This window comes from Botryllus schlosseri, chromosome 3, assembly GCF_051294905.1.
Source record: "Botryllus schlosseri isolate E-star chromosome 3, Bs_hap1, whole genome shotgun sequence".
NCBI classification, from domain to species: Eukaryota; Metazoa; Chordata; class Ascidiacea; order Stolidobranchia; family Styelidae; genus Botryllus; species Botryllus schlosseri.
In genome coordinates this window covers 7,958,450-7,976,537 of record NC_137238.1, presented here as the reverse complement: position 1 = coordinate 7,976,537, position 18,088 = coordinate 7,958,450, and the positions used below count along the sequence as shown (strand labels likewise).

The 18,088-nt window shown below is 41.0% G+C and overlaps 1 pseudogene; it reads left to right on the top strand.

Annotated features, from left to right (window-relative positions):
- The first annotated feature begins 668 nt into the window (after nucleotides 1-668).
- Nucleotides 669-15,346, top strand: LOC145436490 (uncharacterized; annotated as a pseudogene).
- The last annotated feature ends 2,742 nt before the right edge of the window (nucleotides 15,347-18,088 follow it).

Here is an 18,088-nt window from a genome sequence, read left to right as displayed (position 1 = left end):
CACATTTAAATGGTAGAGTGGCGTTCAGCAATTCTATACTAGTGATACGAATAAATCACCTTCAATCGTACATAGGCGTCCAGCAACTCTACTAGTGATAAGACTAAATCACTTATCACGAGAGAGAGAGGCGTCCAGCAGCTCCACGAGCGATGAAACGTTGTTGGGACGGAGAACCGAACGCGGCTGCAACGTAACCGACTTTATCCAAGTGTGATGACGGCCATCGTTGTAGGAAAAATCTTGTGACTGCTGCGAAATCCGTCGCCATTGAAGAAGTTGAACCCGTCGTCGCAATCTTTGAGGCGTCTCTTGCAGCAATAAACTTCAAAAAAACACAAAATGTAGCAGATTCTATGCCAAGCAGCGGTGATCAATCCATGATGGGCAGCAGAGTCTTGAATGTAGACTGAATGCCTGCGCCCGAACCGAGGAGAGTCATGAGCTTGAATTAGCTTTAATGCGAATTGCTTCCAGACTCACTGGCGAATTGATTCCGGACAACCTTATTGCGAATTGTTTCGACGCGGCACTCCAATGTAAATGAGTGCCGATTTAGCAGGCGTCGAATCCTGTCTGCTCAGCTGAATCTGCTCTTGGACTCGCTAACCTTGCGTATCAGTCTTGTATTTCAACAGAATCAAGCAACCCAAATCGAAGATCAAACAATGGGAACTTCGGAATTGCTTCAAGAATACACTGATGTTAATACAAGCAAAGTGAGATTCGCAATAGTGCTCGCTCGTCCGTTGCTCGATGGTATGGAGGACGAGACAACGGCAGCGAGGGCAATTTATACTAGCGAAAAAAGACAATTTAACACAGTAATCAAACAATCAAATCACTAAAATCGGTACAAATACAATTAGCACAAACACGAAATACAAATAAGGACAGTTGAAAGACAAACTGATTCCTCTAAAAACGTTATCAAATAAAGGATACAAAAACCATGCGCAATCGCAAACAACTGGAATAGACATTTGCAAGCTTTGTTTCTATCCCAGTAGAAAGGAAAAGAGTATCAGGTCTATTATGTCAAATAGTTGTATACTGCTATAATACTATGTTCACTAATCACGCGCTAAATAGCATGAGTCAAAACGCCGCCTGGTAAGTCCTGCACCTCAATCGTAAACACAGTCCATCAACAACAAAGCAGCAAGGCACCCGACTAATCAATGATCCCCGTTTCACAGCCGTGCTCAGCGCTTCATCAGCGCTAGAACATACGCGTCACGTCAATGAGAACACACGGGCTCCTGTCGAGTCACTGACAACGGGAATCCCCTAATTCCGAAGAAATTTTTAGGTGCATGAGAAAACGGCAATGTGCACACGGATGCAGGGGATGAATTACAAAAAAAAGTTGTCAGAATTTGTTTTTAAGGTATAAGGCATGGGAAACGGACTGAAAACCTAGACTTTTTGAAAGTCGGTCAATTCTGAACAACCCTAACCAGCACGCTACACTATACGCATGACTGGTCTTTTCAACCGAAGGCTCCGGAGTTATTATGCTTCCGGAGCAGGGTAAGTTGCACTTCACGCAACATAATGAAGGGGTAATGATGTTTTCTAATGGATATATCGAAGCTTTCGCATGAGATCGAAGAACACCGGTTAGGAATATATATCGTTTTTGAATGTAACACCGAAGTATCCTTTCTACGTATTTTAGACATACCTGCAAGCGATAGAAAATTAGCATTATTAGGTTAACAACGGGATATAACGAAGTCTAACGCATGCCATGGAACAACACCGAGTAGGAATTTATTTTGATTGAATATAACCACTAGACCATCCTACTACGTATTTTAGACATTCCCCGACACTTATAAAATCAGAACCTAATCGAGATGATCCTTTTACGGTGTTGTGTTTGCTGGGGTTGAATTTTGTTAGCTAATCCTACGATATAAGCTTGCTGAATGATAGTTAGCTAATCCTACAATATCATCTTGCCGAATGATATTTTGCTATTAAACTATTACTAAACTTTAGTGTAAACGGGCGTCACCATATTTTGGTCATCCGAGACCGAAAAGGGACACTTCTTCAAAATTTTTCCCGACTTTGTGGTCGGTTGACTAAAAAAAAGGTCAACTATCCGGCTAGGCTCCCCAAATAGCCGCCTGAGCGTTACTGCAGTGCTGATTTACTGTATCTCAGTTGAATTTTAACCTATATTTAACCAATATCTTCAAATAAGAGGGCAACTTCTCGAAAAAGAGGACACTTGAGCGTCCTCCGAGGACACTAAGAAATAGTCAAAAAAGAGGACGTTTGGTAACCCTAGTGTAAACACACAACGTAATGAATCCGCGACAATCTGAGTATTTCGAAAGACGTATGCTCCAGAAATACGGGAAACATTGGGCGCATCGAGCAAGAATTCTTTGAGATCTTGGACAGAGCTTGACTAGTTCGGATTCTCATTCAGCACCGAGTCAGTTTTCAGTTTTAATTATGACACTCTGAGAAACATGCACAATACACACTGTATCGTATATTATAGGGCCATATTCCTGTTATTGGAGGAGTCTTCTCAGTATAAGGCCGGGAGAGTAGCCTATATGGGGCAGTGTGGTCAAATCGACCATTTATGGAGATCATCACATTTTTATGAAACGTCAATTTCTTAACTTACATATCCGGCGAAATAGCTTGTATCATCAAATTGAAAACCCATACCAGATATTAATAGCAGTAACCATTTTTGTTTATCTTGTAGCAGCACAAATTTAATGAAATTGATGAAAACCGAGGCGATGCTGTAACCCAACGCCCAAATATTTCCCACGTTGCAAAAGCTCAGGTATGTTATGTTCTTAAAGTCTAAGAACAATTCAACGGAATTTGGTTCGTATCTGCAACAACTTTCGCACTCAAAGACACACGAAGTCTGTCTAAGAAACATTTAACGCAATATGGTTCGCATTTACAACAACTTCGCACACAAAGACACGAATTCCAACTAAAAGTCATTGAAATCAAGCAATTCTTGGCCGGCATTTTTATGTAGGCCTACTTATCTTACTCTTCCAGTTATGGAAACAGGTTGCCAGAATGTTTCTGTATTTGCCGTTCAGAAATGATGTTGGGCGTGGTATGGCTGGAGAGCGCATGTTGAGTTGGTTGAGGACGGAGTTGGCTGAGAGCGAAGCTGAAGATGGATGCGAGTGAGTGTATGTTTCTGTGTTTGGTAGCGTCAAGTATTAATAGTCGGGAGCAGCAGTCTGCAGCAGGGTTGTAATGACTCGAGTCATGACTCGACTCGAGTGACGATTTTTTGATGACTCGACTTGACTCGAGTCATTTTCTCAAAATACCGAAATGACTCGACTTGACTCGAGTCAATTTGTGTACTGACTCGACTTGGACTCGAGTCATTGCCCACGACTCGAACCAAGTCATATGACTCGAGACTCAGACCGCCAAGACCGACATTTCATTGTAATTTCGAAGAATAGTAAAGTAAAAACACTATCGGGATTTCGTCTACTAGTGCTGGTACTTGAAAATTCGACCAGAAACTGCTTAAAGTGAAAAAAATTTGTTATATTATAAATGCGAACCATTCGATATCACGAAGCAGGTTTATAAAAGTGGGTTTAACAAGACTTTAACTGGAAACTGAGCAGTCAACACAATGACTTGGACTTGGACTCGAGTCATAATATCATCACTCGGACTAGACCCGCTTCTCGCTGACTTGGACTCGGTGGTGAATCGAAAATGACTAGACCTGATTCGAGTCAAAATTATGAAAGTGAGATGACTTGTGACTCGGAGTCACGTGACTCGGAGTCTTGTGACTTGGTTACAACAACCCCGATTTGCAGGCTTGAGTTGGATGTACCGGTCGGAATCTCTGCGTGGATAGTTGGCTGGGACACGACCTATTCACTGACGGTGCTCGCGAGCACCTAAGGAGTGATGTTGCCCCGTTGGTAGTTCGTACTTGCTTGTAGGTAGCAAGGCTGCTGCTGGGCTAGGTTTAGGCTGATGGGCATATCTATGTACGAGGCTTACGGTACTATATTCTACATGTATTTTCACAGTTATTCGCAAAATTATAACTAAAATTCGCATAAATGTAGAAGGGGGGCCCCTTCATAAAATCAAAGTAAGCCATTTTAGTGGGTGCAGAAATTTAATGATTGACTACTGTTTACGGTATTATATTCTACTTGGGTACATGTATTTTCAGTTTTCTGCAAAATGATAACATTCGCGTAAATGTAGGAGGGGGAGGCCTTTAGCTAATGGCAAAATGGATGGAGATCATCAAATCAAAGTGAGCTCTTGCAACTAATGCAGAAATTTAATGATCGACTACTGCTTACGGTACCATATTCTACATTGGTGCATGGATTTTTGTGGTTATTCATAAAATGATTACGAAAAAATGAGAATTGATGATTGACCTGTCTTTACGGTACAATACCATATTCTTTATAGACACAAGGATTCCGCGGTTATTCAGAAAATGGTAATACTTGAAAAAAAGCGCGTAAACCGGAGAAATAGTTTGAAAAAAGCGCGTGAACCGAGGAGGGGGGCCCTCGAAAGCGCGTAAATCAACCATGGGGGCCTAGGCGACCGCCTACCTCGCCTACCCCAAAAGCCACCACTGTTTAGCAGCATCGCAGAGAACCAGATTCAGGGAATGTGATCCACAGGGCATTAAAAAGGCACGTTGATTTAAATTCAAAATTTTTTTTTGTACACCAGCATTTCGACCAGCCATGTTTGCACCATTATCATATCCTTGCCCTCGACAATTAGCAATGTCCAGACCAAGCTCTTCCAGTCGATCAAGCAATGCTTTGGTTAGACCAGAGGTCTCAAACACGCGGCCCGTCAGAGCAATTTGTGCGGCCCGCGACGACATTTTGGAATTTCAAGTATTCAACTATGTATTCAAGTGCGATATATCTTTTATAAGTATGAGAACTTACATTTCACCCTAAAACTACTATGGAAATCACTGACATCTCAACAAACTTCACTATATCACATCACTTTTAAAAGTCATGTGGTAGAAGTTCAGTTATTACGTCACATATCTAGTTCATGACGATAAAACATTACCCGTTGATGATTCGTGACTGAAAATTTTGATTTGGTTTGGTGCGACCTTTTCATAAAATTACTCGAATTCGGATTGATTGGGTAATTGACTCTAGTTGAGTCGGGTAAAACCAGGGTTGTAATGACTCGAGTCATGACTCGACTCGAGTCAGACTCGAGTCACGATTTTTTTATGACTCGACTTGACTCGAGTCATTTTCTTGAAATGGGAAAATGACTCGACTCGACTCGAGTCAATATTTGGATTGACTCGACTTGTACTCGAGTCATTACGCATGACTCGACCCAAGTCATTGACTCGGCTTATTTTATATGACTTGAAGATGAAGAAATTTGCGAATCATAATGGCTAGATCAACGCATCCGACGAATTCTGCCGACATCGCTATTTGTCACCACTGCTTTCGTTGCACTTGTCTGATATCAGATATGCCGCCATAAAAACAACAGAAAATCATACATAGTAGCAATGCATTGTACAAAATCGTCCAGTGATGAAGAGGTAATAGATCCTCCGCAATTAAAGTACTCAAGACTTTTCAATTATACAAGCAAACAATTAAATCAAAGTTCAATTAGAGCCAATGAAATGACTCAGATGGTGAAGAGACTGATAAGCTCGTGTGTAGATTTGAAGGCGATGATTCTTTGCATTTTTGGGCGACTACAAAGAATGAGTATTCAATGCTCTTCAGTGTGGTTCAAAAATGCTTGTCAATTCCTGCATCTAGTGTACTAGTGGAACGTGTATTCAGTAGGCCTAGATGTGGATTCATTCTACGGCCATGCCGCTTTAACATATTTGAGAATCTCCTTTCCACATTAGTATTTTTGAGGTGTAACTCATTGATTTGCTCTGCGGTCTGTGAAAACAGACAATGCCCCTCGTCCATTTGACGTTTTGTCAGGTATGTGCATTGTGCACGTGAGTAATAATGAATGGCTAATGTTGTGTGATGTTTGTACAATATGGTTTTTCTAAAATAACTTCTTTTTTATTTTACTGGGTGGTTACTTGAGAAAATTGTTATGTTGCATAAAAGGAACACTGAATCTGGCTTAATTTGAAAAAAGTGGAATCAATGATGTGAGAGGAGAATATTTTGGATTTGAAAAGAAATGGAGTATTTTAGTGAGAAATTCTTTCATATAATATAATTACATAGTGGTAAGCCAACTATTTTTTCATATCCAAAACATTCTACTCTAATAACTTCACTTTTTCTAGTTGGAATTGAGTCAAATTTGCTATGAATCATATTTTTACACAATGTAACGATATCATGAGATAGCTGGTAAAATTCGAAAATCTCTATTTGTAATTAGTCTAAAATTTTCTTTCATAGCATTGCTTTCTACTGGTTGGAATTGAGCCAAATTTGATTTTTTAGGCAATCTAGCAATTTTAAGAAGTAGCCGGAAAATTTGAAAATATGTTTTTGAACAGCCCCATCGTACAATTATTTCTCCAATGCTGTAACTGCGATGTAGTCTGTAATGCAATTGGGTAAACCTTTAGTATAATCAAAAGGTATCTGCTCTGTTGTCACTGCACAATGCACATAGTTGCATGCACGCTTTTACAGCATGCTGGCCTGTTGTAAATACCTCTACATAAACATGCATCCATTGATTCTCTATCAACTAGTATCTTGACACGAATTTGTTGGTTCTCTATCAGATAGTATGTAGACGTGAATTCGTTGGTTCTCTATCAGCTATTCGTGAGCTATCGTCGATGTGTTCATAATAAAAACTGAATGCTTGTATTGGTGATGTATCAGACTGACAAGAGAGATATTTGATTTTAAGTTCTAAGATTAGTAAACTTATCTTTAGCATCGGTAAATGAGGCCAGGACCTGTCCGTTATCTGCCTAAATAAACACGTGCCAAGACTATGATAGGGACAAAATGAGCATGTTTCGCAAACAAGGAATTCGATATCACCCAAGCAGGATTGAAAACATGAGTTGAACATGACTTCAATACTGTGACTTGGACTCGACTCGAGTCATAACACCATGACTCGGGCTTGACCCTTTAAACGGTGACTTGGACTCGGACTCGAGTCTGTGATGAATTGAAAATGACTCGACTCGAGTCAAAACCACAAAAGTATGATTGACTCGTGACTCGGAACCATGTGACTTGGTTACAACCCTGGGTAAAACGTTAAAATCAGAGAAGGACTTTCGACTCGGAACGGTGACTTGTTAATCCCAGGGACGCAACAATCTATGAAACTGCCATGAGAATATTAATATATCAAAAGGTCGTAGCTTGCGTTGCGTAGGGTATATAGCTATCTAATCAGGTCAGTATGGCAACCATTGGCATTCTATGACCCCCGTGACGTATAGTTGATTACATGCTGGGTGTTTTTTGATCTCTTTATCGATGTTATTATCGGTGGCGATTAGGGTAGGCCTAGTAGTACGCTCTACAGCTGTAACACCAATGAATTATACGCCGATTGGACATTTATATTCCAGGAGTTCTTAACCAGAGTCCGTAGACCCCATCAGGGTACGAAGCACCTCATCAGGGTGTGCGAGATGAATTGTGGAATTAGGCCTATATGCTGTGGAATATGTTCTTGGCCAATTAATTCAAATGGAAAATAGTCTTCGCGCTACGCGCGATTTTATGTCAATGCGCTTTCTGATTATAATATAGGTAGCCTACCGTCAGAAATTGTGTACGAGAAATCTCATTGGAAGTACAAGGGGTACGATCGCTAATAAGATTAAGAAGCAATGCTATTACTATGGTTCAATAATGTTTATATTCAAGTTGTTATTGATATGTTCCAATAATAATCGAAGGCAAAATCTAAGGCTGATTTAATTTGAAGTTGGCAATGACAATACCAATAGCCTATACTTATCACGACTTTATCAAAACCAGGATTAGGCTACACCGCTCAAATGTCTGATATCAGATCATTCTTCAGTAGATTTAAAAATATTCTGCATAAAATTGTGGCACGTCAAAGGTCCACTAGTTACAATATTATATCTAGGGATGGTGTGAACGTGAGGTTGAGGTTCACGTTCGCGTTCTGTGTGTGAACCTCGGAAATTTAGAGGTTCGCGTTCACAACAGAACCTTGGTAAGTTCTGCACTGCAGACATGGGGTAATCGCGATTAGTAATCGTAATCGATTACGACGATTACAGCATTTTGAAGTAATCGTAATCGCAATCGATTACATTCGAAAAAAATCCGAAGTAATCGTAATCGTAATCGATTACTTCCCATATCTAATCGATTTTTTTGTGAAAGAACGATTACTTTGTGTTTGTACAAGGACTATGACATAAACTGAATATTCGTGAACTTGAAGGAATTAATATACCACGTTAGCGATAGCACAAACGTCTGTTTTCAAACGCCACTGACTCATTATTACGTCAGAAGTATTTGCTCCGCTCGTCATTGCGTAAGAAGTATCCACACATAGTAAACAGACATGCGGTGAACATCGTAGTGTGATTGTAAGAACACCTCCCGTGGTGTATATCAGGTTATCAATACACTACAGAAGCCGCTACCTCGCAGCAGGATATTGATCACCACTCTGCTCAAATAGTAACTTATGTATTGGTTTTTGGTTCTGCTTAGTTAAACGCAGTTTACCATCGCTGCTTGGCGAGCAGCAGGCCTACACTACATACGCACGTGCACCTGACGAAGATTCGGAATTTTGTACTCGTCGAATAAAACATTGCAGTTTCCACAACGAAGCATTACAAATAAACAGCTGCTGATATATATCATAACCGAGCCGTGTTTAGCCGTTTCTCGTAACAGCAGCTCGCAGTATATGCATTAAGTTGAAGGCAGAATTTTTATGTTAACTATATCTTATTCTCATATAACTACTTGAAACGGGCGTCAGTCGTTATTTCACAGTTTGTTACTTAGCATTTGGACCTGCCGCCATAACCATCCGCTTATATAGCCTGACATGTTAGCGTGGGTTGTAGCTAGAATCAGCAATTCAGCCAAAACAGCAATTCTCCTGTCCAACCGTTGGTCAATTTTCAAAACTGAATTTCGTCAATAATATTGGTAATTGCATTATATTACTATTCATTTATAACCTCTCTGAGCCCCGAGTGTCAGATTTACCTGTAAAGCTGAGGCACGTAATTCATATTCATAGCATCTGGTATGTTGTGATTATTACTGTATGTTGTTAATTCGCGACCTCCAGTCCGTTGTATAATCAAAAGATATTGTACTAGCCCAAACGTAGCAGACCAAAAGAATATATATCTTTTGTGAGACGCACACACAAGTTGTCATGGCTTTATTCCTTTGTGGATGCGCCGGGTGACATTTGCATTGTGGGCCCAGATTGGAAGGACAGGAGTTATTAGTCACGCCCACCCAGCGCGGCTATTGACAATGGACGAATACCCTAAGTTTGGCCAAGGTATTTCTTTATTGGTATCACATCCCGTGGAGTTGCGTGTTGGCCGAAACTGCATGTCTTTTGGTGTGTTGTGGGATCGTGGCGCGGTAATGACCGGCTCCGAAATGCCTGTTCCCATAAAATAGCCTAGGCATGTTTTTTCTTGAGAGGAAGAGGTATGCATTTCAAACCCAGCTGTCTACTGGAGCAGGGGTCACCAACCGTTTTGAAACAAAAAGCTACTTCTTGTGTAGTGTGTACTGATTATTGCGACGACTGACGGGTTACCACGTAGCCTACTCCCGTCGTTTATCAGTGTTCAGTTGGATTTCTTCACTTAAAGTAAGACAATCAGAGCACTGGGCCGGTTTTCCGGCCCTTACCAAGAACAAAAAACGCTCACTCGCAGGAACTCACACCAGCTCCTCCAAGCTTAGTTGCGTTGCTGCAGTGCGCGCAGAAGCGCCAATCTCCGCGTCGAGACTCGGGAATATTAACTATAGATTCCCGTTGAGCCGCCGCGTGGGCGAAGACAAGCAATGTCCCGAGCGACTGCGTTCGTATGTTCCTTGGGGTCGGCCGACCCATGTTCAGCTGCTGAGCGGGGGGGGGGGCTGGGCGAGACTTACCGGCCCCCCCTATAAGTATCTATCCTTAACTTATGGGGGACTTCGCCCCCCAGAGTCCCCTTTCGCATCTGTTATTATTATCTATCTATCACGGTTTAGCCAGGTGCTGGATTCGGCCATGTCTATTATTTCATGTGTGCAAGGATAGACTACATTAAAACTAAGTAATTCTACCGCATGCAGAGACGTGATGATTATCGGGATATGGTACTTTTCTAACAAATGCAGAGATTTGATGATGATTGACACATCTGCACGGAATCCTATTCTTCCTTTACACTTATTTCCATGTTTATTCGTTATTATCCTTGAAGAAAGCGCATAATCCAAATAGGGGAGCCCTTCGACCAGGGCGACCGCCCACCTCGCCCACCCCAAAAGCCACCACTACACTACACCACACTTTTGAGTCCCCTTCGAGCACGCTCCCCACCCTATTAAGGAATTTGGGGTGCGGCAGGTAAAGACCTGGCGATAATGCAAATCGTTGGAGGCGATAAATCATCCACTACAAAGTTGGGCAATTGGTATATTATGACGTAATAAGCAAATGACGCATGATGTATGAAGAAATTTGATATCTCATTAAGCCTTTTCATCGCAATCCTTATATTGTCTTCCAATATCTCATTTAAGATTATAGTCCTAAGCAAAACAAATGTAATCGTGAGTAATCGTGATTACTTTTCCAATGTAATCGTAATCGACTACTTCCTGATTTTGCTGTAATCGTAATCGTAATCGTAATCGCGTGATTCCGAAGTAATCGTAATCGCAATCGATTACATTCATAAAGTAATCACCCCATGTCTGCTGCACTGTGAACCTTTTGGTAAATTGTAATTTTCACTCCATTATAAGATTTTTGGCTCAAATTTATTGCATTTCAACTGCGGGCCACTCCATGCATGGTGCTGGCAGCATAGAAAATCAACACTAAACGAGCATGCACCATTCACCTCGACAACCTTAAAAGTTTTACTTGCTTTGCTGCAAAAATTTTCTCGGAACATCCAGCCTTCCGTTTGTAAATATTTAGTGACTATCTGCTGTGAGCTTGACCCGCTATCGATATACGTAGTCAGCGAATGATGCTTATTCAACCAATCAATGACATTGCTATCGTCTTCTGATGTAAAAAATCGAACGGTCGTACTGGGTCAATTTTGACTTCATATCTTTACTGTATCATTAAAACCAAATTTGTGCGATTAAGGTGCTTGCTACTGCTGCATAACTTGTTGTTTGTGGTATCGGTAGCCAGTATAGAAACCAGTTGTACACTCTGCTCAATATCAATGAATCAATACTCAGACTCCGAACACATTGTCCGGTCTGGCTAGGACCGTTAAGGCGTAAGCTTATATTCCTTGGTAAGTCCTCGACGAAATTGTTGGCATAGCGACGGAAGGTACTGATTTTATGCAATTATTATATCCTTTGATTACCGCAATTGATACATTTAGCGACGTTTAAAACGCCGATATGTACTTCATCATTGTGGCATTATGTGGGCCGAATCTTCGCTAGGTATCGTGTACATAAATATAGGGCATAGGCTATCACTTCATTGAAAGAAAGGGTTGGAATTAACAATATGACGTCACGTGACGTCACGAGGTTCACGTTCGTGTTCACACAGAACCTTTCAAAAAGGTTCGCGTTCACACGAACCTGAACCTTTTAGAGGTTCACACCATCCCTAATTATAACCCGACAGTTTCACGATGTCATGATGCAAACTCTCGTATGATGTCTGTCTATATAACTCATTAATTAAAAAATTATGCCCCGCACAAAAACAATTTTATTCAAATATTTGAAACTGTGATTTTTTCCGTGTCAAGCGTGAATAATGCAATCGTAAATTAAATTTCCACGATGTTTGTGGAATACCTGTCTGCAAGGTCCCGTCAAATAAGACCTACTTGGAAATTATACATTGAATATCCCTATTATTTAGGCTTACCATATTCTGGAAATGTAAAAAGAGGACACTTTTTCAGAAATTTCAGACATGCTAAACTGGAGAAGAATTCTCAAATACCGGTAAATTTTACCCACTTCGTGATCGGTTGACTAAAAAAAAAGGTCATCACTTCCGCTCAGAGCTCAAAATAACGTTTTTCTCTCCACATTGCCAGGTGGATGACTAAAAAAAAGGTCTTCTTTTCGCTCAGAGCTAAAATCACCGCTTTTCCCTCCGAGATACCCGCCGGAGCTTCACTTCTGCGCTAATTTGGGGCATATCACTCGCAATTTCCTCTAAATCTGACCTAAATTTTCAAATAAAGAGGACAAAATCTCAAAAAAGAGGACAAAAGGGCGTCCTCCGAGGACACTTTCAAAAAAGTAAAAAAAGAGGACAAATCCTCTTAAAAGAGGACGTATGGTAAGCCTACTATTATTGATGCTGCGGCCCGCGGCATCATCAAAAACTAGAAAATGGCCCGCGAGCACAATTGAGTTTGAGACCTCTGGGTTAGACCCACCGAGGAAGTTTCTTTAACATTGAGAAAACCAGTGAAATGTTCTTTCACAGAAACATCACCTTCAGTATTCACGTATCTGACAACAAGCGTCATTTGTTCTTCATGACTGCAATCAGGAGTACAGTCAAGAAGGACACTGAAGTATGTGCTTCTACGAATACTGGAAGATATTTCATCTAGATTATTCTTACCCACCAGAGAAATGAGCTCATTTTGAATATTTTCCCCCAAATAATGATCGGGTATCTGTCGATTTTTGACTTTGTTAGTATGCTCTAAAAGGACATGATCAAACTTTGCCAGAAGTTCTACAAGGCCCAGAAACTGGCCTTACTGTGGATCCCCAAGCCGTTCATGCCCAGCAGTACCGCGTAAAGCACAATGATGTCTCGCTAAGTACTGGATGATTGCAAACTCTCGTTTAATAATATACCTCCAGTATTCAACAAGTTCACTGTGCGTACTTTGGATATTCTTCTGTAAAACTGTTGGATTTTTGAGAGCTGCACTATTTTCCGAATACAAGTGGAGTGCCTTGAAATGATCTCCAGAAACTTCATGTTCACTTAATATTTTACTAAGATTTTTCCAGTCGCTGCAACCATCATGGACCAGGCTACTTTTACCACTGGAGAATAATTTACAGTGGAAGCAATACACTGAATCGGTCGACTTCGAGTATACTAACCAAGAACGCTTCTGTAGTTTCTGATTTTTCAGCTTCCTCTGAAAATTAGTCAGAGAACTTTCTGCCTTTAGTGACAGGAAACACAACACAACTCAAATCATCTTGAACTGGCTCCCTCAAAACAACTTCATTCTTCTCTGGTGTACTTAGTCTAGATGGCCATACTCCAATATCATATAATTTTCCTACTACTTCTTTGGTAATGGTAATAGAATGAACAGCAGTAGAAGATTGATCTGATACAGATTCAAATCTGGCCGAGACTGAGTAGAGCAGCAGCCTTGAGATTCCATCAGGACAGCACCTGGTTTGTCAGAAGAAGCATTGCTGACTGGTCCTACAGCGGTACCTGTACTACTAAAGCTTGGCTGTTGTGAGATGTTTGCTGAATTAACTACAGTATTTCCAGTAATTTCACAGTTTTTGCTCACAATACCAACAGGCTGACCTCCCACAGAATCACTACACTTTGGCTGCGCTGTGGTAACTGATAATTCCTCGGTACAATGATCTCTTGAGCTCTCTCCTTCGACTACGACAGGGAGTTCCTCATCTACCATTATCATTAATGGAAAAACAGCACCATCCTCAATTTGTTCAGAACATTCCTGAGCTGACATAGATGGCTTGAAATATTTGTGCAGCAGTCCAAAATTTGCATTGTCACTTTCTTTCCGAATCTGAACCAACTTCCTTTTCTGAGATCCCGACTTACATTTAGCATGTACTCGCGGCATTGCAGCAGATAATTAAGAGATATTGATGCTACCAATTACAACTTGATGCTACCAATTACAACATGACATATAAATGAGCATTATGCATTCAGTATGCATTTTCAAAACTGCCATCAAACATTGGATTTATGCTTTCAGAAATACCACGATGGTTTTGTAACAGTCGGTTAAGAAGGGAGGCATATAAGGAGATATTTCTTGTCATGAATGCCACAACAGCTGTTGAGCCGATGTGAAGTATTCCACTTCCATTTGAAAAACTGTCATCTACCAGATGGTTAGTAAGGGGGAAGGTGATGTTTAACATTTTAATGAATTGGCTGGAGCTCAAGGCCTACTTTACTAGTGCTGAATTAGCTGCAAAGAAGATGGATGGAAAGTACAAGGCTCGACTTCTACTAAAGGAAATGCTATCTGATGACATCAATTACTTATATTTTGTGTTTGCAACACCCATTGCGCAAGAATTTGAAAGGGCGGACAGTATTTTTCAGCAAACAAAAACGGATCCACACACCTTGTACCAGTAACTCAATTTACACCAGCAGAGCCTTCACAATAGGCTTTATGACACCAATGTAAGGAAAAGAAACATACATGATGTTAACATCATGTATAACAGAATGTAACCATGTCCAAATAAAGAATGTCAAAGCACTCCAAGATGTAAACAATGTTAAGACAAGGTGTCTATCTATGCTTGAGGAAGCAGATTGTCAAGTTTCTAAGAGACTTCCCCCTGTCAAAGATACTTTCAAGAATTTGTCATTATTGAATCCTATTGTTTTTCTTAACCAAGCATCAAGACCAGCTTTTGCAAAACTGCCACTTTTGCACTTAGCAGGGGATAATATAGGTATGATTGAGGAACCATACAGAAAGGTTATTTTCATTGACTGGAAAGAAGCGGCACCATTCAAGGCACATGGAATTCCACACGACAGTGAAGAATTTCGGGTCGGAGTGCTTTGTCATGATTCATTCATGGAGCTTGCAATGTATGCATGAACATGCCTTGTAACTCCAGTGGGCAATGCTGTTGTGGAAAGAATATCCTCCCTTGTTACATCAGTCAAAACGAAGGCAAGAAACCGCATGCAGCTAAAACTTATGGATGCTATTGTCGGGATAAGAGCAAATCTTATGCTTACAAACAAGTGCTGCAAGCACTTTCAAGCAACACCAAAAATGCTGCAAAATTTCACGGCGGACATTGTTTATGCCAAAGATTCGAGTGGAAACACTGAAGAAGACGAAGATTTGGCATTGTTTTTATAGAATGTGGACTGTGTTTGAATGGTTAAGACATACCCATGTTGTAACACAAGAAGTTTTATTTGACAATATTATATTCAGTTGGAAAAGGCTTGAAATAATTGCAGCTATTCTAGTTGCAACAGATGTAGTGGATTTGGTGCCCTACAACACTATTAGCAACATAAATTAGGAAATCCCTGCGATTGGCAAAAGGTCTATGGGTAATATTGCAACGTTAAAGTCGTTGTAAACGTTATTATGCATCGTTTAACAACGTTATTGACCAATTTGGGTATTTTAAACCAGTTTGGCCCTTTTTTTGAAATAGTTTGGCCCTTTTTCTCAAAAGCTGTCTGGCAACCCTGTCACGAAGTACGAAGTGGAGCGGAAGCCGTTTATATTGAGTGGATTGGCTGTGAAGAATTATACCCAGCGCTTGTGCGTGCACTTGAAAAACCGACGGAGCCTCGGGGTGGATTGCAGTATAGAGGCGGATGGCTGAGGATAACTAGGCAATTGACGTCGATTGCTGAAGCTTCAATAAATGTGTATGCTGGATTGCTGGTCACGTGGTCATGACGCGGAGCATCGGGTCGTAGCTGATAGCCCTGGCGTGGGCCGTATCGAAGTGCAGGGTTGGCTCAGGCACTGATGACAGTGACAAGTTCGTCAGTGTGTGTCGGCGGCGGAGAATCGGGCGTCTCCTTCCGGGAACCGTTATTACTTGGTGGTGGATTCACATTCAACTGAGGGCACCCTGTTTTGTTTCGACGCGACACTCCGTTGTCGATTACTGCCGATATAGCAGGCGTCGAACCCTGTCTGCTTCGCTGAATCTGCTCTTGGCTCGGCAAACCTTGCGTATCAGTCTCATATTCAATATAACACAACGAAGCACTCCTAATGGAACAAGGATTTGGTTGGTTGGAACACGAAGATGCATGATCGAGATTCGCAATAGTGCTCGCTCGTCCCTTGCTCGATGGAATGGAGTCTGATGGAACGGCAACGAGGAAAATATAAAGGCAGACGAATAGGGAAGTAGAACAGTAATAATCAAATAATCAGGATCAAAATGAGACAATTAGAAAAGCGAGATAGAAATAAAGAAAGGACAGTTGAATTGGAGGACAGTTGAATTGGAAACTGATTAATCTGAAAGCATCAAATAGAGAACAAATAAAACATGCGCAATCGCAAACAGACGGTGGCCAGGGCAAACTGGGGAATGCAGTCGGAACTATGCGACGGACTTTGATGTCGGGGAGTAGTCTGTGAGACCAGGCGTACTCGTGTTATTGCAAGTTGTTTGTGACTTGCGCGTACTGTTCTGGAATTCGGATCTTGGTGATTTCGATTTTGTTCGAGAAAATCTGAATCAAAATAGGCCGGGGTAGTGTGGAACCCCAGGTAAATACTACTTATATCCTAAAGAAATGATGCTGAGACTAAGTAGTATTTATCTCGTTTTCATGCTGGTACAGAATTCTGCGGTATTCCCGACTAGCTGATGCGACGAGATATTTCTCTCTGATAACGGTGTTGACCACCACAAGTAGAAATCGTGTTATTCTGTCATAGGTCAACCCCCACCTACCAACATTTTCAAGAATACTAGCTAAAGTACGACGCATTGACTGATAGATGTAATGCAATCAAATTCCAGAACAATTCAAAATCAACAATAGTAAAATAATATGATCAACAAACAGACTAATTATCAAGAGAATTAATTTATCCTCCCACTGCTGCTTTATATGATCCATTTTATTCCTATAATAATACTGCATGTATATTGGATGCAGTTCAGCTTTACGCATACTCTCTTCTTTCAGTTCATTTTTGGTCGAGGTTTGCTAGCTGGCACTGTAGTATTTTTTTGGTCTATCGTTGTTCCCGTTCGCGAATGTGCGGGACGATCATCTGTAACATAAAAGTATTTCAATAAGCGGTTATTGCAGCCCCCGAACCAATCCAATCACTTGTTTGACTGAGATAACTTGCGGCATTGTGGTCTGAAGTTCGAGGCTCAGCAGTCTGTCCAGCAAGACAACTATCAGACAGTTCCTCAGTTTGATTACATGGACCATCAGACAACAATGGTGCAATAGCCTACCGTATCAAAATGATAACTGAATAATAATAAAGTTGAATAGAAGAATATGAAATTATTCCAGGACTCCTTACATGTACCTCACCTACCGTTAAACCGGTATAATAAAAACAATAACAACGACATGCAGTCTGATCCCTGTCACGCGAGACACGATTAGTTAAAATGACAAAATGTCCAGGTTAGCTTGCGCCGCATTCAGCGGTATATGAGCGACTTAATAATTGAACCGGCACGGGTAGGTGGTTTAAGGATCTGAGGTTTATCGATCGCAGATTTAATAAAAACATATTTTGGTCGCCGGTAAGTCTAGAGCAGTGTTTATTAACCTTTTTCCCTCCAGCGCCCCCTTTCAAAGATTATCGTGCTCCAGCGCCCCCAACCTCATATTGTAATGAATGTAATAAAGACAATGAGTAAGAGGGAGGGCCGTAACAGCACTTCGTCAACCCCCCTAAAAACGATTGCGTTGTGCACCCATAGCGTGATAACCCAAAATCCTGAGGGCTTCGCCCCCAAGAACCCCGTAGCGTGATTTCGATGGTCAGCAAAGTTTGTGTGGCCTGGTCGCCCTAGGTGCCAAAATTTTCTATAATGCATGAATGAAAAGGTGGTAATTACATATATATGTCGCTATAAACTTTTTGTCC